Below are 19787 nucleotides of genomic sequence, written 5' to 3'. Positions count from 1 at the left end.
AAACTCATGCTGGTAGCTTTGAGAATACTGTCCAACCAACTTTGTAACCAGAGGTTCAACTAAATAGAATCTGAATCACATGCACCACAACTTAAGATGGCTCCCCGGCCTGGCTTTGCACTGAAAGTTTGCAGCAGCACGTTCAACAAAATGGCGTCCAGCATTCAAAAACCCCCTCAGCTTGCGTTAACTAGCCACAAAAGGGCATGCAAGCTCCACCCCCCAGTCGTTCTTAGACTTCTTATTGGGTGAGCAACACAGCCAAGCAACACAGTTGGAGCCTCCCTCCTCCCTGGCCGGCAGGGAGGGAGGGAGAGGAGCTGCTTCCTTTGAAATTTAAGGGACATCATTTAAGGGACATCCATCAATAAGGGACAGCAGTGGGACATGGCACTGGAATAAGGGACACTAGACAGCTATGCTCAGGTCAGGATCCAAAGCACTGCTTATTACTCAGAAATTAATTGGTTAAAGTTCCCATACTATTTGTCTCTGCAGAATAAAACAGAGGACTTGAAGAGATGTAGAGATACTGCTGAAACATAGAAACACCAGCATGCAGAATGCTCCAAAAATACAAGCAATCTAGAATATTTAACTACTTATATTCTCATGTATTGTTTCAGTATCTTACAACAGACAGAATTGAAAACCAAAGTACAGGCACCTCCATTCCCACCTTCAAAATATTGGAGCGCTTGCCTTTGGCTTCAGCTAACAATTCTACCGTACTATGCACCATTAAAATGCAAAGAGCACTCTCTTGTTAATTTTTCACTTCAGGAAACCGCAGCTCTTCTTTGAGAATTCATTTAGCAGAAGCTCTTAGAACACCCTCTCTTTAATTATATCAATTCATCTTTCATTTCTACCAGATATACAGTGTTCATTTGCAACTCAATTTATAAAAGAATTTGACCTTAAAAAACACAAAGGAAATAAAAGGCTTTCTGGCCCATATATCCTCCTACCTGACCCAATGCCTAAATTGATCACTCATTAAGTTTCTTTTAAGACAAAAATCTGCCTATGAAATCCGTAATTCCAGATCTGTAGCTCCCTACGGAAAATAGATTTGCTATAGTATAATCATGAATAATATAACTTTATAGTAGCCAAAAACATTAGAATCAAACGGACACACAATCCACACTTTTCCATTTTCAAGGTAAGACAAATAAAAAATATACCAGAAACTTGAATGAGACAAAATTATCATTATTGTGATGCCACAGATATATATAGCATAAATATGTCAGGCTTGAAGATAAATTAATTTTTAAAATGGCATAGAAAGAAGGAGCAAATTAACTACACATCAAGTCTACAAGTCTACCCATTCATCTCAATTTTTCCCATGTGTGAGTCAGAAACATAAGGCATATCTCATAAACAGACATTTCCATGTACAGGTTTTTATCAACATGCTTTGCATAAAAACTGGGAAGGTATCAGTTTCCAAAACAATATTACCTAGATTCTAGAACAATCTTGCCCAACTTTTGGTCTAAGACAGATGGAGGGTACTAACTCCTATCAGACCCAGCCAGCGCAGAACAGCCCAAAACAGCTGGAATGTACCAAGTTGGGAAAGGCTGATTTAGAAGTTGTATGAGAAACATGATTGATTAGGTTGTTGGGCTATTCTGGCAACTTTGCCATTTCACATAAATTCCACCAATTACATTTGTAAGCAACTGAAAAGGCAAATGCCTTCCATGCCACTAACTCTAGAAAATAATGGTGCAGCTACATAGCTTTGTGTTATGCCAACAGGCCTAACTAAACTGAAATCTAATACAAAGCATCATGTGGCCTCATGCCAAGATCATCCAAGCAACAAAATCTGGATTTGGTTTTGCACATGGGTTAGAAGCCCTCATTCGACCTTGCATATGTGCTTTCTTTATTCACTCCACCAATCCTTACATCTAAATCAAGGTAGAGAAAAAATTGATTTGCATTAAAAACAAGTTAAACGCAATGGTTTTTAAAAAAATTTGAACAACACTGTTCCAGGAACACTTAAATCTGCCTGCAACCAAATACCTATTTCTTTATATTAATTTAGAAAGGGAAATCATGTATGCCTTGTCAATGTTTGTAAACAAGAATGTCCTATGAAATAAAATAACTTTGGTTTGCTTTATCGGGTCAAAAACAAGACACAACTTTTTAAAATCAATGTGGCATAGTTTTACTACATATGAAACATCAATAGAACATGATTACAAGAGTCCAACAGCACATAGAAACTTGTGAATGATATATTTGTTTAAAAACTGAAAGGACTTAAAAGTTTACTATAATAAATTGATACTTGGGTGGTGATGGAATGGTTGAATGTTAATTGCTGTTCTTTGTATTAATAAGTCAAAATAATAATATTGAGAGGGGGGAGCTGTGTGTCTGCACATTTCCTCCTCTCTTTCCTTGCCCATTTTAGCAGAAGGTAGGCAGAAAGAGTCATGTTCTCTTTAGCTGTGTAAGTGCATAATGAAAATTAGCTTTCATTACTGGACAGAAAAGATACAGATAGGTCTCAACATGTGCATACTCCTTCCTTCAAACAATCAGCTTTGGTGTTTATATTCTGGCTTGTTAAACCAGTTTTCCATTATATCCAAACCAGAAAAATATGGTTAAACCCCTGCTTCATTGTTCTCTGATGTCCCACAAGAACAGCCAGAAAGGCATCGAAGGACTTGCTTCTGATTATATACACACACACACACACAGAGAGAGAGAGAGAGAGAGAGAGAGAGAGACGCCTTCATTATATATTTTTAGGCGCCAGGAGACAACCATCTTCTTCAGGCCTCTGACTAATTAATATTCCACAGCCTTTTAAACGTGTCTGTGGGAAGGGAGGGGTCATTGTTTTGCTACATATTTTGTTTTAATTCTTTACTTGTTTTTATCCTGTATTTTTTCTGTGAACTGCCCTGAAATCTTATTATGAAGGGCAGTATATAAATACAGTGGTACCTCGGGTTAAGTACTTAATTTGTTCCGGAGGTCCGTACTTAACCTGAAAATGTTCTTAACCTGAAGCACCACTTTAGCTAATGGGGCCTCCTGCTGCTGCCACGCTTCCAGAGCACGATTTCTGTTCTCATCCTAAAGCAAAGTTCTTAACCTGAAGCACTATTTCTGGGTTAGCAGAGTGTGTAACCTGAAGCGCATGTAACCTGAAGCGTATGTAACCTGAGGTACCACTGTAATAATAATAATAGGAACAGATGAAGAACAGACTACAACTCAGTATCCTAAGAGCTACTCCCCATTAAAAGAAATACAACACATTGCATTCAACCTGCTTTTGCTTGCCATTTTCAGCAAACAGGAAAAGGAAAAGCCACATGTGCAATTTAGTGGCATGGCTTTTCCAAGCAGGAACTGAAGCACTGAACAACTTACACTGGCGGTCCAATCTTTAAAGAGATAGGATGTGTACCTGTAATAGCTGTGGCAGCACAAGACAGATAGGAAAGGAGGCCATGATAGTTTATCTTGTCCTTTCTTAACAAGAAAGTCAAGGCACCATACATGGGGTTCCCATTTTATCTCACAGCAACTTTCTGAAGTACATTAGGTTGACAGATAGCAACACGCCCAAGGCGACAGACACAATGAGCTTCTTGGGGAAGTGGGAATTTGAACATTAATTTCCACACTCAGGCCAAATAGTCTAGCTACTTGCACTAGCAGAGTACCTGTTTTCTACTTCTTCGCTCACCAGGGAAGTAATTGCTATCAGAGACAAACAGCAGTGATGTAATGCATACAATTTTCCATTGAAAATTTGCTAAAACATATAATCTCCAGTGCTTTATTCTGCTGCAGAATTTTCTTTTCATACATTCATTAGTAGCAATGATTAAATGAATGTCAGTTGCAAATACAATATTAGCCAAGCTTAGCAGTTTCAAAGTTGTAATTAATTTTTCAGGTGATTAATCCTAACCAGTATGTGAGTTGCATATCATGCACAGTTCTTTGGTTACTAAACATTTATTAGTATGTCAACAGTTTTCAGTTGCTGAGGTTTTTTTTCTTCTTCAAAGTAAACAATGTCAAGGAAGTAAATGCTAATGTCTTTAAATATTTACAAGCAGTCTTCTAGCAAAAAGATTCTACCTAACACCACATTAAGGATGTTTTTAACTTTCCCTCACTCAAATATTTCAGGTTGAATATCTGTAGTGTACTGAGACAAAAAATTAACATGAGGTTCCCAAACTACTGTGATCCATGAGCTTCATTCAGGTGGTCCATGGTGTGTCTGTGAATTTGTGGCTGACAATGTGAGACAGAGCATCCAATGCATTTAATATTCATATTGATCTTATTGTATTTCACTGGTTTTTTATTTCTTATATTGTATTATACCATTTGAGTTTTGTGGAATTCAAATTATGTATTGTATTTTATTGTACTGCAGTTTAGAATTTAAATTGCAATACCATAAAATAAATAAAAGAAGCTATAAAAAGACATCTAAAATAATACAGCGTCTAGCACAGAGCGATACAATTGCTACCTTCATTTAGTGGTTTGCTAAAATCCTTAGCAATTTTCCAGTGGCCTGTGGAGAGGAAAGTTTGGGAACCATTGCTCTAGGGCATGAGAAAAATTTCCAGCAAAAGCTGTAATTTTTCATTCCAAATTACACTACCCACACTAACCTACTTTAAATAGTAATACTTTCCACAAAACAGTTCAATTCATTCCCCCCCCCCCAAAGAAAACCCACCTATAGAGCTCAGTAGCAAATTGCATGGCAATATTTTAATTAAACAGATTTGTCCTCTCCTATTGGGTAGGTGGGTGGGATTTTTTAGAAAAAACTCTGCTGAAGCACAAACGAGCTCTCACATGATTGCCAACTGAGCAAAGCAAACAAAGGTTTGTGGATATATCTTAGCATCTTCATGTTCATATTGGTTCATGTTCCTAACTTGTCAGCAGGGCCAGATTTAGGTTTGATGAGACCCTAAGCTACTTAAAGTAATGGGGCCCTTTATATGTCCTTTGTCAACAACAAATTGTCACTGTTTCGGAACACTTTGATTTTGGAACAGACTTCCGGAACAGATTAAGTTTGAGAACCAAGGTACCACTGTATATAGAAATGAGCAAACCAGTGATATTTTAGGGAGCAGGCTAGCAGGCGGAGCCCATTACTTACATCATGGGAGCCTACTCCACACAAAACACTGTTGCTGTATGTAGGTTTTATTTTGTTTTTATCTTATATTTTGGAAATGTACATCCAGGTGTGTGTTTTCTTTCATTTTTGGGGGGCCCCCAAGAGAGTGGGGCCCTAAGCTATTGCTTGTTTTGCTTATACATAAATCCAGCACTGCTTGTCAGCATGGTGGGAAACTCTAGGTTCAGCAGGAATCACCTAGACAACTCTAGTCATTAAGACAGAATCAGGTCCCTCAAAGCCATAACATGCCCTTGAAATACCTGCATTACACCTCCTTGCCAACTAGCTGCAAAAATCAGATTTCTTTCTCTGTACCGGCCACACTTCCTTTTTTACACACTCTGTTATAATTATTTTAATCTTTCAGTCCCCATCCAGTAAGATGGTACCTGTTCAATAGCTATCAAACATCAAAGGATGTAAATGCTTATGAAGCACATGTCTTAATCAACCTATACAAAAGCACCTAGAGGTTACTTTGGTTACTCAGTGCAATCACTCTAATTCAGTAAGAATGATTACAACATTACAGCCGACATCAGGTTTGAGCTATTATCTTTGGAGGCCGTCTCAAGAACCAACCTACAATGTTGTAAACATTGTAGATGCCAACCAACATCTTATTATAGTAAGTTACAGTTTTGTCCTAAACTTATCTTATGCTCTAGCTTCTGGGGGGTGGAAAAGCAGCTTTCGTTACTGCACAGAAAAGCTAGAGAGACGGCTCCATATTCACAGATTCAGGTTACCAAAGATTTATAATTTTTGAAGCACATGTTGATCTGTTTCATTTTTAAAGGAGATTTGCAGCAAAAGTCGTGTTCCAATATAACTTTTCATCCACAGGATATATTGAAGTTGCCATTCCAACCACACATACCAAAAACAGTTTCTAGAAACTGTTGGAAAAGATTCTAGAAAATCGAATTCATATCATAACAAGGCAGCTATTTATTTTAACATTTTTTAAAATAAAAACGTGGTCATACATTTACAATGAAAATCTGCCTAAACTATTCTGAAGGCAATCTTATTTCACACACAGCATTGTGTGAAATACACTGAATAACAGAACTGGTTTTTCTTGAACATTCTAAGCAAAAACTGAAACTAGACTCGAACCGATATTCACTTCCCTTATTGTCCCTATTGGCTATTCTATTGCAGAATTCTACCGGCAGGCCACACTTCTTGAAATATATTTGTGCCTGCACGTATTATTGATTTAGTCCACAGTTCCCTTCACAGACAAGCTGGTATGCCTTTGCTTGGATGAACCACAGAAGCAGGATGATATCGTCCCTTTTTTCTCCTGAGCAAGAAACCACTTTTATTAAAGAAAGGCTTGACTACAGTCTTCTTCAAGCTCCGGGAAGGGTCTCCTCACAAGCCGGAGGCAAAGCGGGGCTTTGCTGAGGCTGTTCAGCAAACAAAACTTTATGACAAATTTATGTGGCTGGATGGAAGGCAAAAGATCTATACTAGTTATGTTACTTTTATAACAGAAATACACCACTATTAGACCAAGAAATGTGGACTAAACTAGGAAACTTACAAATCTCTTGGCTATAACTCCATCAAATCCACACTTTTTTACTTTTTTTTTTGGCTAACCTAATTACCAGTAAGGCAGCCACAATGTTACTAGCCCATCTGAAACATTTGTAATATGGACAAGTCCAAGGCCCAGGTATAATACAGTGGTACCTCGGGTTACATACGCTTCAGGTTACAGACGCTATAGGTTACAGACTTCGCTAACCCAGAAATAGTACCTCAGGTTAAGAACTTTGCTTCAGGATGAGAACAGAAATCGTGCCCTAGCAGCACGGCCGCAGCGGGAGGCCCCATTAGCTAAAGTGGTGCTTCAGGTTAAGAACAGTTTCAGGTTAAGAACAGACCTCCGGAACGAATTAAGTACTTAACCCGAGGTACCACTGTATTCGCAATCTATAAAATTATACTCAGTGCATAAGAGAGTTCACTCAACCCTATACATCAACTTGAATGAGGTTTTGGCTATGAACATGACCCAGATCAATGGAACAGACTTTGGACAAAAAAAACCCTTCAGCAATTGAAAATTAACCCTAATACTCATATATAGGTGGTACCCCTAGGAAGCTAGCCATGAACCACCTTGGTGCCTCACCACATTGCTGAAGGGGCTGTTCCAGACCCAGCACACATCTCCACATGTGGCAGGAATGTACAAAACTCCAGCCTTTCTGGAATTTGTAATTCCAAGAAATAGTGAAACAACTGGAAGTCAAACCATAATTAGCTTTATCAAAAATATTTCAAGACAACAACCTAGATTTACACAGTGTAGAATTAATAAGCCATTTATTACAAGCAGTGTGACACACCATAAGCAGACACTGGAAAGACCTTTCTGGCACAACAATAAACAATTGGCACAAAACAGTTTGGGAAACAGCATTCCTTGAGAGATCAACAAATAAACTATGGTGGAGACATGGATGGATCAAGAAAGATGGCTTTACTCCAGTGTGGTTTAATTTTATAATGTGTGCCAGTATTCCAAAAAAAAGGAACAATCCCCCCATCAGCATTTGACTCAAACTGATTGATCTAAATTTAAATTATTATCTTCATTTGAACCATACGTTTTAGATATTACTGCAAATTTATTGTGCTATTTTTGTGCTATACAAACGACATGAGAAGATTTGGTCTGTTTATTTGCATCATTTATTACTCATATGATCCTTGCTCATAAAACCCAATAAAAAGGTTATTCAAAAATAAAGGCTATATCTACACAGAATCACATAAGTCATTTTAATTTAGCACATTAGCAACCCAAGTCTAAAAGCACTCCACTATGACCTTCTGAAAAATCAAAGGCTTCTGACTTTAGGCCAAATGACTTAACAATTGTAAATGTCTCATGAGACAAGAGAGGTGAGAAAGGAGGAACTTGAAATTGGATCCAAGCCAAAGGTCAGGAATGTACTTATTCCCTCTTGGCTGCACACTTGTCCTGGCAGCATATAGGGAAGCACTGCTTTTTTTAATCCAATGTCAGAGCAGCAGCTTTTTGACACAATGCACATTATCTTTGATAACAGTTTTGAAATAACATTTTTGGTTCACTTTGCCTGGTGACACTTTCCACATTGTTGCAAATGAAGGATTTAAACAGGTATGTAAAAAAGCAGCTCAATTATTATAACTAGAGGCATTAATCAATTCCCTCACCATTATCCTTCTCCAGAAAACCAAGCGTACGTGACTTCACAACTTTAGGTGCTGTATATTTGAAGTTACACACACTTAGGTGACTTCCAGTGCTGTCAGACTGCTTGCAGAATGGAAGGAGAAACTCAAGGTTGCAGGGGGATGGGGGGGGGGGGAGAAGCAGCGAATTTCACAGCATCCACCAGTGTGATGCTGGATATTGCCCAATGGAATAAAGCCACTGTTTTCTATGTACAATCATCATGAGAGATGCCAAGTCACCAACTGAATCAAATCCAGCATGCTGCCTTACTGTGTATTAGCTTCATTATGCTCCTATCATAAATTAAAATTTGACTTAATATGAGTATCTTTACAGTTTTTGTCCATCAGCTCAGTGGGAAGAATATTTTCTACATCATAACCACTTATTCATATATACCGGCAGCGACCATTTTGTGTGGGGATTCTGTTCCTGGCGCCCTCACATATTAGCGGAGTGCATTACACCCCTTTAGATGTCAGCAGAGCACCCAAAAGCCGGTTACGCCCCCATTCGTCCCTCTTCCAGGTCCAAAAGGACCCACACATTGGTGGACGCACCTAAAATGGCCACCACTTGAACTTTAATACAGTCCTGTGAGACATAAGCCATATAAATTCACAAATCAGGGAGTCCTATTTCTTTAATGTCGCATTTATAATAAAACATTGTGCTAATTTAATACATGATATTGTGCTAAGTGAACAGTGTACAAACTGACATATGCTATGATGTCATATATTTAACTCAATAAATTTAGATTAGTGTTAACTCATTAAAAAAAACCCTTTTAGAACCATTTACTGGTTATGAATAGTAGGCTACATTCTCACAAGTTTATGTAAGCACTGATAAGTGATGCATACATAATATAATTACACTAGTCTTGTACAGTATTAAATTACATTTTAATCACTTTCCCCTCAATACCCATTTGATACAAAGAAATCACAATTTCAATTGAGGAAAGGCTGAATTTTACGGCTATGGATTCAACCAGTGAAGTTCCAAACTATTTCTAAATGTATCAAAAACAAACTATTTTTTTATATACTGTAGGTAACATGCAAATATTCTTCATAACTTTCAAATGACTATCTAAATTTCTAGAAGTATCCAAAATTCACCATGTTTAGTTACAGAGGGAATTCAACCCTGTAAATACAGTATATAGAAATTTACTTGGCAGCCAGTCCCTTAAGGCTTCTGTCTGCGTTGACACACACAGGAATGCACTGTAAATATTTCATATTTTAAAGAGCCAAACCTCTGAACATATATTTATCACTTCCGTAAGCATCTTAAGACTTTGTATTGACAGTTAACATACCACAAACTCAAATAATGAAGGCGTGTTTTAAAGTGCCTTCCCTGTGTGCTATGTACTAAAATGAAACTTGGTGGAATGACTCAGAATATTGCTAGCTGGAAATTCTGCATGTCTCTATCTTCATTAAATGAGTCAGTAATCGTCCAGTCCTCTCTTGTATGTGGGATACGTATAACTGGCTATTTAGATGGTATGCTTGTCTAGTATTCCAGCTGCAGCGCTGAGACACAACTGACAAATCTCTATAAATCATATTTAATAAGCAACATCTCAAGTGAACTTTTGTTGTCGTTTTCACAGACTTCTCCACATTTTTAAGCTAGGCAGGAGGATGTGTGCAATAGCAGAAACTAACATCCTCAAACTGCCTCCAAACAAAGAAGGTAAATAAAACATTTCACTGCATACACAGAGAGAGCTGAAATGTGTTCAGCTGTGTACAGAACAGAAGTACAGGCATAATCTTGGAGATACTGTGGGTTCAAGTTCCAGACCACCACAATATCGCAAAATGCAAGTCACACACATTTTCTGGTTTCCCAGTACATATAAAAGTTATGTTTATACTACACTGTAGTCTATTAAGTGCGCAATAACATCACGTACTTTTAATGCTAAAAAAATGTGAACCATCATCTAAGCCTTCAGCAAGTTGTAATCTTCTGGCTGATGGAGGGTACTGCCTTGATGTTGGTAGCTGCTGACTGATCAGACACCTGCATCCCCATAAGGAGCAGCTGGGCAGGCTCCTGTAGCCTCGTCTCCAATCCACCACCAGCACCAGCAGCTCCTCCAGTGCTTCAATTTGTAAAAAAAAAGTACTATCTATGATGCGCAATAAAACTATGCACAATAAAGTGAGATATGGCACTATATTTATCTCATGAGCCAAGTTGTGCATATATGGACCAAGTGTACTATCAGTTCTGTTTCATTAAGTAAATTCACTTTAAAAAAATAATCCCTGTTAAGGCACAAACCACCCTTAATGTTATTAGCAGGCAAATATCATCAACACTTGATAGCTGTGTATAATGAGAGGTTGTTGTTTAGGTCCAGTAACTGCATGTGATAGTATTCCCATTAGGCCTGAAGTAATTACAAGAAATTTAAGTGAGAACAGAGGTTAAACAACCTTATACCCTCATGTTTATTCTTCATAACAAGGCAGAAATCAAGCTGTTGCTGTGTTTTATTTGCCCTGTGGTGTAAAAATTTATACAGTCTTCACAAAACTCCCATCTTGCACCTACTAAAGACAGAATTTTAAAAGATATTGGGTGGAAAGTGTTGAATGTATAACTAATATCAGTATACTGAACAATTCTGAGATTCATATTTTAAATGTACCTTGGTTCTTGAACGTACGGTAATCCATTCCAGAAGTCCGTTAGACTTCCGAAATGTTTGAAAACCAAGGTGCAGCTTCCGATTGGCTGCAGGAGCTTCCTGCACTCAAGTGGAAGCTGTGTTGGACATTTGGCTTCTGAAAAACATTTGAAAACACTTACTTTCGGGTTTGCGGTGTTCAGGAGCCGATTTGTTCATAACTAAGCCGTTTGAGAACCAGGTTTCCACTGTATTCAGCTGAAAACCTTTCTACATTCAAGTATGTGTCATCTTTATTCACCTATATTTTAGCAGATGACAATGCAATTCCCCAGTTGTATCAGATGGAGAAGGATAGGTCTGTCTTACTCCAGACAGTAAGAGCTCCTTTACAATTCCCCATTTTAAATGATAATGTATTAATGTCAATATTATGCCTCCTAAAACTTTGGAAATATAATATAATAACAACAACAACGCACTCTAAAGGATCAAGCATCTTAGCAGGGTCATAAGATTGCTCTACTGGGATAAAATTATACACACACACATTCTGGAGTAAATCCTACTGAAGTCAATAAGACCTGCTTCTACCTAGCAAAGGTAAAGGGACCCCTAACCATTAGGTCCAGTCGTGGCTGACTCTGGGGTTGTGGTGCTCATCTCGCTTTATTGGCCGAGGGAGCTGGCGTACAGCTTCTGGGTCATGTGGCCAGCATGACTAGCCCGCTTCTGGAGAACCAGAGCAGCGCACGGAAATGCCGTTTACCTTCCCGCTGGAGCGCTACCTATTTATCTACTTGCACTTTGACGTGCTTTCGAACTGCTAGGTTGGCAGGAGCCGGGACCGAGCAACGGGAGCTCACCCCGTCGCGGGGATTCGAACCGCCGACCTTCTGATTGGCAAGTCCTAGGCTCTGTTTTTTAACCCACAGCGCCACCCACTTCCTTACCTAAGGACCCGTTTCTACCTAAACATGCACAAAATCAGAATCCAAGCCCCTGCATCCCAAAAAAGAGAAGTCTCATGGTATTAGTGGCATTATTTATCATTCACTCCTCACATTATATTTAACAATTATTTGACCTTTATACCGCCCAACAGTTTTGAAAAAGCATAGCAGACTATTAATCTATATTTCTGTGGATTGTTGTTATTTTAATGGTTTGGAGTAAATCCTATTAATCTTGTTGGCAAAAATTCCCCAGAGTGCTTTCCCGAAGGGCTTTGAAACGAGAAAGAACTTTGTACTGACTAAAAGCAAACTAGTTATAAAACCCAGCGTTTTGTTTCATGAGATCTTCACCCACCCCTGCAAATCTAATTTAAGGCAAGGAAACACGGGGGGCGGAGGGGAAATGCCAACTGCCTTGTATTGAAGCACAATACCTCATGCGCTTTCTCCCATTTACAGATTGAAAGCAAATAATATAATAAATATAATATAATATAATATAATATAATATAATATAATATAATATAATATAATATAATATAATATAATATATATACCTAGTCCATCTGGCTGGGTTTCCCCAGCCACTCTGGGTGGCTTTCCTTCAAAATGGCTGCTTTTCTCTTATATTACACCCTTGGGGATGGTCAAAACTCAGTGGTAAAGGGGATCTGCTTTACATGCAGAAGGTCCTGGGCACAATTCTCACATCTCCAGGTAGGGTTAGGATAGACTGCCTGAAACCCTAGAAAGCTGTTGCTAGTCGGCGTATAGAACCCTGAACTAGACAGTCAAACCAATAGCTTGACTCTGCATAAAGTAGCTTCCTATGTTCCACACTGATGTTAGTAACTCAGACATATAAACTAATCACCAAACGGCACCTTAAACCTAGGTTATGGTCACTACAATGGAATGCCTAGGCATTACGGTTTTTTTGCAATAACATTTTATTACTACTACTACTACTATTCATTTCATTTCTATACCATTTATATTTTAAAGAAAAAATTTCAAAGTACCGTATTTTTCGCCCCATAAGACGCACTTTTCCCCCTCCAAAAATGAAGGGGAAATCGGGGTGCGTCTTATGGGGCGAATGCCTGCAAGCCTCGCGCGCCCGGCAGGAGGTCCCACCGGGTGCGCGAGGCTTGGGGCGGCAACAGACTCCTGGTGTAGCCCCGCGGCTCTCCCAAGGCTAGCAGACTGCTTGCGCGCACCTAGAAGCTTGGGGCGCGCTGAGCTCAGCACGCCTCAAGCTTCTAGGTGCGCGCAAGCAGTCCTCTGCCGCCCCAAACCTCGCGCACCCGGTGGGACCTCCTGCCGGGTGCGCGAGGCTTGGGGCGGCAGCGTACTGCTTGCCGGCACGCAGAAGCTTGGGGTGCGCTGAGCTCAGCACGCCCCAAGCTCCTGGATTAGCGCAGGGGTCCGCTAGCCCTGGGAGAGGCGCCCGGCTCTCCCACGCTAGCGGAGACCTTGCCGGCACGCAGAAGCTTGGGGCGCACTGAGCTCCGCATGCCCCAAGCTCCTGGTGTAGCGCAGCGCACCTGGGGGGGAAATAATTTTTTCCCCCTTTATTTCCCCCCCAAAATCTAGGTGCGTCTTATGGGCCGGTGCGTCTTATGGGGCGAAAAATACGGTAGTTTACAACACATTAAAACATCAAATAAAAAATTCAGAATAAAACAAATTCTGGAAAATTTTGCTTTCCCCATTTATTTACCTACTTAATTTATATAGCTGCCCCACAGCAGAAGTTCTCTAGGAACCCAGTGTGGTATAGTGGTGATGAGTATCAGACTAGGACCTGAGAGATCAGGGTTCATATCCCCATTCAAGTCATGAAGCTCATTGGGTGACCTTGGGCCAAGCACAGCCTCTTAACTTACCTCACAAGGTCATGGTAGGGATTAACTATGGGGGAGAGATGAACCATGCACTAATTGGGGAAAAAGGTGGGATATAAATGCAATAAATTAGCTCTTCTGTTTACCTGCTTAAGAAAGCTGAAGGGAACAGCCACATGGAAATGTCAGTTGTCAAACTGGCATCCGAAAATCTCCATGTTGTTGCAACTAGACCAGCACAAGATGCAAAATGCACCTGGTGAATTTTTTTTTTAGTAATTTTTATTGAGTTTCCCACTAAATCATATTCACATTTTATTACATAATTCTATAACTTAATATATTACTATGTAAGAGCATCGACCTCCTTCTCTCCTTCTCCCACATAACTTTCCATATTCTTTGCATTTCTATAAGCACTTATTTACCCTTTGTCAAATTATAATATTTCACCTTATTATCGGTAAATCAGTTCCTTATATTTACATTACAAAACATTTCAATTCAAGCCTACAAACATTTTCAAATGTTTACAATTTTCTTTCATATAAAATATAAATTTGTTCCAGTCCTTTTGAAACAGTTCGTCACGCTGATTCCGGATCTTCCCCATCAACTTGGCCATCTCTACATACTCCATCATCTTGACCTGCCAATCTTCCAGGCGAATTTCTAACACTGAGCACAGCACATTATAATTGCTACAATAGGCAGAAAAACCATTAAGTGGTCCACCAAGACCCTCATCAACTTTCAAGAGGCCCAATGATGGGGAAAATTGGGAACCACTGTCCTTTGAGAGTGTTAATCAATGTGCAGATGAGGATAATCCAGTAGACACTGTGTACTTGGACTACAAGTCCCATCATCCCTGACCATTTCCATGCCGGCTGGGGCTGATGAGACTTGCAACATCAGAGGGACCAAAAGTTCCCCATACCTGGGCCTGTATCAAATAAGAATGGCTTCTAGGTAACCAAGTAAGAAAAAACTTGTTTTAGCAACTTGAATAAAAAAGCGGGAGAGCTGATGGGATGCTCTGCTGTTCAACGCGCCTTTCATCAGCAGAGGGGTACTAATTGGCTACAACCCCAAGACTGCACAAGAAGCACAGTTTTAGAGGATGTTATTTGTATCCTGGCTTTGGTCAAATCTATTTTCACAACCTGCCAACCTAGAAGTTTGAAAGCACGAAGTGCAAGTAGATAAATAGGTACCACTCTGGCGGGAAGGTAAACAGCGTTTCCGTGTGCTGCTCTGGTTCGCCAGAAGCGGCTTAGTCATGCTGGCCACATGACCCGGAAGCCGTACGCCAGCTCCCTCGGCCAATAAAGCGAGATGAGTGCCGCAACTCCAGAGTCGGTCACGACTGGACCTAATGGTCAGGGGTCCCTTTACCTTTACCTTTATTTTCACATCCCAAACATTTTGAAAGACAACTTTGTAGAGAAAATGCTATCCCTATGCAGCTGTTGCCACAAAATTATAATACCACTAAGCAAACTTCAGATAATACTGCAGTGAGTATGAATGGTGGCAAACTGTGACAGTTACTCACTGCATTTGCCACAACAGAAAGGTAACATAATACAGTGGTGCCCCGCAAGACGAATGCCTCGCAAGACAAAAAACTCGCTAGACGAAAGGTTTTTTCATTCGCGATTTGCCTCGCAAGACGAATTCCCCTATGCGCTTGCTTCGCAAGACGAAAACGTCTTGCGACTTTGTTAAGCCGTTTAAACCGTGCTTCGCAAGAAGAAAAATTCGTTAGACGGCAAAAATTGCGGAACAAATTAATTTCGTCTTGCAGGGCACCACTGTATAGCCTCATAACAAGCTGGAAATTTTCCTTTGAACCATTAATGATTTCTGACTAAAAGAAGACTCCATCAAGGAACAGGAGATACATTAAAGAGGTTTTCCATAAGCAGTTGGAATAGCACAATACATAGTCCTATTCTGGTAGGTATCATGGCATGCAAAGAAAGAACATATTATTATTTAGGCTGTGATCATGGTCGTTGTTCAGTCGTCTTAATCATGCTCAACTCTCCGTGACTCCATGAACCAGAGCATGCCTTGGAATTTCTTATCAAAGCTTCTTCTTTTGTCCATGGAGTGTTCATGGCAAAATACTGGAGTGGGTTGCCAGTTCCTTCTCCATTAGGCTGTGATACAAAGCAGCAAAGTCCATTTAACTCAGTGGTGCTTACTTTCAATACACTGTTCTTAGGATCAAGGAATTAAGCTTGAAATTTCTGTAGCTTTCTTTACATTCCTGCTAACATGTCATGGCAGGCAGTTTGGGAGAACAGTCAAAAGTTCAGTAGTTAAAGCGAAGGGAAAGGAGAACTGCCAAAAACACACACCCAGAATTACATTGTATGAAAACTGCTTTTCCCTAAACTGGACAGTAACTTTGGCCTTTTCAACTTACCCAACTTTACTGTGACCCGTACTGAATCACACCAGACAGGTTAAGATTTAACAAGCGAAGTTGCTCACAATGATAAATCTGGAATGCTGCCCGTCTGCAAGGCCATGTTCAGTTGCTGAGTAATATACATTTATTTCCTTTATATTTCACCATGTAAAGGTTTTGCAAAAGATGGTGTGTGTTGCCATTACAAGTAAGTTTGTCCAAGGCCTCTGCACTCTGGGCTTTTCAAATGCAGGTTACACACCCCATAGACAACAGACAACCATTTTCCTCACTGAGCCACAATTCCAGAGTAGTGTAACTCTGGGAACTGTAGTTCTGTAACATGAATATGGGTCTCTCCTAACAACTCTTACAAACTACACTCCCCAAGATTCTTTGGGGGTAGCCATGACAGCTATAGTGATATAGGATGGCAACACAAGAACAGGCCTTTTCTGTGGTGTCTCCCCATTTGTGGACTGCTCTCCCCAGGGAGGCTCACCTGGCGCTTTTATTACATATTTTTAGGTGCCAGGTGAAAATGATCCTCTACAACCAGGTCTTTGGTGGATTAAACAATCTATGGCTTTGGAAATGTGTTTGTAGGTTGTTGTTGTTGTTATTGTCGTTGTGTTCTGCATCTTGTGGGAGCTTTTTGCGGGGTGGGTTATGTTGCAATCTTCAGATGAAGGGCCATATACAACTTTAATAAATAATTATAATAATTATAATAATAGTGTTTGAAATATATAGTACAGAAAGAGCCTGACAGTGATCATTAAAGTAACACAAAGGTCCCCAAAAGGAGTGTGGAATGGGTGGAATGTCAAGCTGGCTGCCTCCTGAACCAGTCATATGATTGCTTTGTCAGGTAGCCAGCTGCAGTAATGTACCCAACTGACATTTTTGGCATATTGCTCCTGCAAGGGAATTCAGATCACAACTGGAAGTTCCAAGAGGAAGCCTTAGGGATTTCTACATAGTAAATATTGAGGATTAGAGTGGAAGTCCACAGAAAGCACAGGCAAGACAATGGGTGATGAAAACGGTAAGGACAGTGGCTGGCACAGAGGAAATAACTCTGAAATATAAATACCTGTGCACAAGCATAGCAAAGTTTTTACTTTTCAAGATAGTCCTGTTATTGAAAAAAAATAAGACACTTAAGACTGGAAGCCCCAGCCATATGAAGTAATGCAAAGAACCGGCAACACATAATCAAACTGCGCTTGCAAGAAAAACAGAATCTAAGAAGTTATAGTAGCATGAGAAAGCAAGGCAATCAGAACAGCACAGTAGGTATTTGTGCTTTCAACAACTTAGATTGACCTTGTTTGACACGGCACTAAACCATGACTTAGTGCTACATGAATGAGCTGTAGGAAACCTCAGGCTCATAGTCTCACCCATCCCTCAACAAGCATGCTTTAGACCGGCCTACATGTCAAATACTAGAAAGTCCTGAAACCTTGTCACAAAGTTTTCTGCATCAAGTAATGATCTCAGATTTACTGTGATAACAACACAAGAATGTCCTGGGAAATCATTAAATCTAGATAACGATAATGCATTCAAAGGCTCAGTTATCATTATTTGAAAGCCAGGTGGCAGAGTAAATGCACAATTTTAAAAGCTGTGGCTATTCAATGCAACTGGTTCATGACCTTTAATATTCCTATTAATTAAATGCATGACCGCTTAGGAACAAGTTTACAAATACTAAGCTCTTGAAAATATATATATTTTTAGACAGAAAGTAGACAACAACATCTAAACACAATCACGTGTCAATTAGTGGAGAACAGCATCACTTATGGATGCCATTATTACTAGTTTCCTTAATCAAGCATGAACCAAGGCACTGGAAACAAGTGATCAGTAAACAACTTCAAGTCAAACAACATTCTACCAGCCAAGAATTGTGATCTGCCAAGTGCTTCACAACTTGCCTTTCTGTACTATAGTTTCAAATAGACAGCAAAAACAGGTGTTTTGTCAAGACTCTGATATACCACCCTACATGGCTGACTGCTTAGGTCACAGACTTCACACAGGCCAGCCAGTCTGTGTCAAATCAGACTACAGGTAACTCTTCCCACCCCCCAGTTTCACAAAATTAAAGTAAGCAGTTAAGCAAGCCTATGTTCATCAATACATTTTTTAAAAGGCATACTGTGGTTTTAGAAGCTCATTTGCTGAAACAGCTTTTCTAGGCCTTCTTCACCCCCACAGTTATGTGCCTAGAATAATAAAGTGACTTAGCTCACATGATTTCCAAAAAACTTATTTAACTATTGTTCCCCTTATCTCTCCAGTCATACAATATACCTAAAGAAAGAAATTAACAATCAATTTTAGCAAAATAAATCATAGTGTCATGTACATGTTTACTCATAACCAAGGCCAACTCTGATAGCTATGAATCAGGTTACAGCCTAAACATGTAAGGACCCTTCACTCACTCACTCACAAGCTTACTTTTCACCCAGCCAAACTTATTTGATAGTAAAGATGCTTAAGCTTGTGCCTTAAGATTCATTAGGCATCAAACTGCTGAAAGTAAAACTTCAAGCTTATTTTAAAAGTTGTAATGAAGAACTTCACTAAAATGTATCCATGTGATGACCTTATACGCGCCAGAATCAAGATTCGGAAAGCCAGCCAGAAGTCAGTTTTTAGGCACCCACTCTGAGGGAATGGGAGACAGGGCCACACAACCTGTTGAGGATCTAGGAATGAATTTACATGTTTAACAGAACCCTTCTAGTGTCTCCCACAAAACCCTAGAAACATCAAAGTTTTATACTTAAACCTTAGAAAAATAATTTGGACTGCAGGAGTCTGATCACTAGTTCACTTGTATACATGCAAACTTCACATCAGCCTTCACAAACCTAGTGTCCTGGGTTGGGAAAGTCTTCCATACATACATGGACTCATTGCATCTCTCACCACTATTTGCAGCTCCCCTCTGCTCTCTAAGCCAGTATATCTGCTAGCAGAGGTTCATGCTGCATGCAACTGATGAAACAATATGCATGCATTTTTAAACAACTAACCTGTATATTCTTTGATGAACTACAGGTACTATAAATTATTCCTAGATCACATATTACTTTGCTGTAATTCATACTGGCTTCAAGGAAGGAAAACAATTGTGTAAATGGGATCATTCCTTGCTCATAAAACGTTTGGGAAATGTGCATCAGATGTCTAGTTCCAGGAAAATCCAAAACAAAGATAGTTTATATAAAAGTGCAAGAAATGAGGAAAGAAAGAAAAAAATCACTATAAGCATGATTTCCGAAAAGAGCCTTACTTTGATCAAAACAGCCATCTCTATGGTAAGCGGAAACTCTTTTCCCTCTTAGCCAAAAAGATAAAGGCGATTAAGCTGGAATTATTTCCCAGTGACCTATATAATTTTGTCAGCTTGCCAGT

General features: G+C 39.6%; 1 protein-coding gene across 1 annotated transcript in view; it reads right to left on the bottom strand.

Annotated features, from left to right (window-relative positions):
* FHIP1A (FHF complex subunit HOOK interacting protein 1A) overlaps nt 1-19787 on the bottom strand; it is an 87247-nt gene that overhangs the window by 66361 nt on the left and 1099 nt on the right. The window lies entirely within an intron of this gene.

Source organism: Podarcis vaucheri, assembly GCF_965113315.1.
Source record: "Podarcis vaucheri genome assembly, chromosome: 9".
NCBI classification, from domain to species: Eukaryota; Metazoa; Chordata; class Lepidosauria; order Squamata; family Lacertidae; genus Podarcis; species Podarcis vaucheri.
This window is presented reverse-complemented; position numbering and strand designations above follow the sequence as displayed.